Source organism: Triticum dicoccoides, chromosome 3A (assembly GCF_002162155.2).
Source record: "Triticum dicoccoides isolate Atlit2015 ecotype Zavitan chromosome 3A, WEW_v2.0, whole genome shotgun sequence".
Lineage (NCBI taxonomy): Eukaryota > Viridiplantae > Streptophyta > Magnoliopsida > Poales > Poaceae > Triticum > Triticum dicoccoides.
The window spans coordinates 340,604,736-340,607,514 of NC_041384.1; the positions used below are offsets into that span (position 1 = coordinate 340,604,736).

The 2,779-nt window shown below is 44.2% G+C and overlaps 1 long non-coding RNA gene across 2 annotated transcripts; it reads left to right on the forward strand.

Moving 5' to 3' along the window:
• Positions 1-644: 644 nt before the first annotated feature.
• On the forward strand, positions 645-2,500 carry LOC119271556. Of its 2 annotated transcripts, XR_005134602.1 has the most exons (4): positions 645-966; positions 1,144-1,275; positions 1,386-1,653; positions 2,014-2,500. It is a non-coding gene; the product is annotated as an uncharacterized LOC119271556 (long non-coding RNA). The 2 variants fall into 2 exon arrangements; XR_005134601.1 differs by lacking the exon at positions 2,014-2,500 and having other exon boundaries at positions 1,386-1,751.
• The last annotated feature ends 279 nt before the right edge of the window (positions 2,501-2,779 follow it).

The window sequence follows — 2,779 nt, forward strand, 5'->3', positions numbered from 1 at the left end:
TGATGATGAGATGGTGCCTGAACAAAATGGTAAGATGTGCTAGGATTGATCCAGGATATGCGAGGGCAAGTCAATGGGGACAAGATGGTGTCGGAATGAGAGCCAATGCAGTCGGGCGACATCTGATGATTACACCGTTAGGAAGGAGAGGTGGAGGTGGTTGCAGATAGAGGAGATAGATCGATTGAACAAGGAGACCTGCTATGCCAGCAGAGAACCAAAAGCGCGTTACAAAGGAAGACGAAGGACACATGTACCGACATGGTTCGAAACTATACACGGCACCTTTTTTCTTATCAAATGGCGCTATTTTTTTGTCGTCACATGGTAATATTATGCTCTCGCTGCAAGGCTTAGGCGCCTGTTTGATGTTTAAACACACTCCGACGTATGAGAGAGAAATAAACATCAATTTTAAAATGACTTAATTATTTCTTTGCTTCATATATATGCATTATAGCCCGTAGCAACGCACGAGCATTTTACTAGTATGTTAAAAGAGCCACTGATTTGTCTTAGTTGGTAGTCTCCGTTTCATGGTTAATTTTCGTCCCATCTTTGTCTGGTTTATTTTCGTCCCTCCTCCCACCTCCCCATAATAACCCTCACATGAAAAAAACGGACGACGACAAAGGCCCCTTGCACCAAAAAAACTGGACGGAGCGAAGGAGTGACGACCCCTCGATCTATTCGTGACGCGAACGACGCAACCACCGCCATCACAGATCCCACGCGCTAGCCGCGGATCCCTTTGCGGCGTTGAGGGGTCGTGGAGGCGCCGCCTCCGAGGTCCTAAAGGAGGCGTCGCTACCATTGTTGTGGACCTCCGGGTGGCCATCGAGACACCTCTGCTGAGGTACGCCTTCTCCTTCGCACGGTGATGGGCATGGTGGCGGAAGAAGGTCGTCTTCCTAGAGCACCGCATGCTGGCCGCAGTCTCCATCCGCGGCCGCACCAACAAGACAGGTACGCCGCCGCGCCCTCGACGTATTTCCTACTCCCGTGCACTCATGGAAGTCTGCATCGCTTCTTTTGCCCCATATGGCCTTGGTAGACTCCACTAGAAATTCCTACAAAGGAGATTTAGCTTAGAAGAACAATAGACAAATTCTATAACTAATTGTGGATTTTTTTGTTATTTAGTGTTCCCGAATTAGGTCAAGAATGTACTGCTTACATTGCAGACTGTATAATTCGGATGGGTCTTCTTCTACATGGTGACTATTGACGCAAATATGGACTGCACTTCCTTCCCATCTTCTACATAGCCTATACGTATGTGATTACTCAGATTTCAATTTAGTGTGAATATTCACTGTCATGATACTTGTCTGCATCAAGATGAGTTTGTCGGTGCTTAATCTGAAATGGTTGCTGCTGTCCAGCCAGCAGCACCGTAGATGAGCCCATCAACAACATGATGGAGACCAGTCGTACTTCTTGATCCGGTATCTAAACCATTGGTCGTCAGTGTTGTTGCGGAAGGTGCGAAGGAGGGAGAAGGTTTTGCCGATAACTGGCACAACGAGGTTAGGTGTAGGTCTGGGCGTTGGTGCTGGTGGAGGCGCAGCACTGGAGCTCGGCCATGACTCGGTCGGACATCACTTTGAGCCATCATAAAAATATCATGATCATCTTTTGGCGAATAAAAAGGTGTTTATAACCTCATAAGCAAAGACCTGTGGTGTTGCTTGTATATTTAGAGATACTATGGGAATTGATACACTCATAGCTTATTTTTCTTAGTTGTATGTTGTGTTGTCACTTATTTTTCTGATCTCTGTCGTGCATATGTTTTGACTAAATTATGGTTGTTGTTTATGGTTGTCAAATTAAGCCATTGATAGAGATAAGCAAAAGAGTTGTTGATTGACCAAGCAGAGAGACAACTTAGAGACACTATAACAGTTAGGAATTTAAGTAGTGGGACCAAATTATCTCATGCTTTATAACAGGTCATCGATTCTTCATGTAGCTCACTACTTGATTCTAACACCTTTTCTTTGGATACAGCAAGAATCATACCCACCCACGCGGCGACACGATGCAGAAGGGCTATATGGGTCTATAGCGGCGCGTGCAATGGAAGGACAACTATGGGAACAAGCTCACCGAAGTCTTGGAATTCCAACCTAGATAAACAAGTGAACTAATTTTAACAATTTCCCTTTTTTGCGATGCAGGCTAGCTCATTCTTTGAGGGCTACTCAACTCTGTTTTTGCCCTCCCTTTGGAGATTGGATTATATGGTACTCTGTGTTGAAGGATCTTCATGCCAAATTTAATAAATCTTGTCATGTTTTCACAGGTTGCCTATTTTCTCACTCTACATGGAATGGTGAACGTTTGTAGCATGGTCACTTGGTCAGGTTTTGATTATTTTTATCACTGCACATACCTTCAGAAAATAACCCAATGAGGCTGATACGTCTCCAACGCATCTATAATTTTTGATTGTTCCATGCAGTTTTATTATCAATCTTGGATGTTTTATAATCATTTTATATCATTTTTTAGTACTAACCTATTGACATAGTGCCAAGTGCCAGTTGTTGTTTTTCCATGTTTTTTACATCACAGAAAATCAATATCAAATTGACTCCAAATGCCACGAAACTTTATGATAGAGGCAAAGGTGTCCCGTCTTTCGATGAGATGGTGGCTATCATTTTATAGGAAGTCAACTTTGACGACCCGTCTACGAACGTGCAAGGACGTCGCGCCTTAGCAATCGCTAAACCAACTCCGAGGGGTTATTGACCACGCCGGAGCACGATCA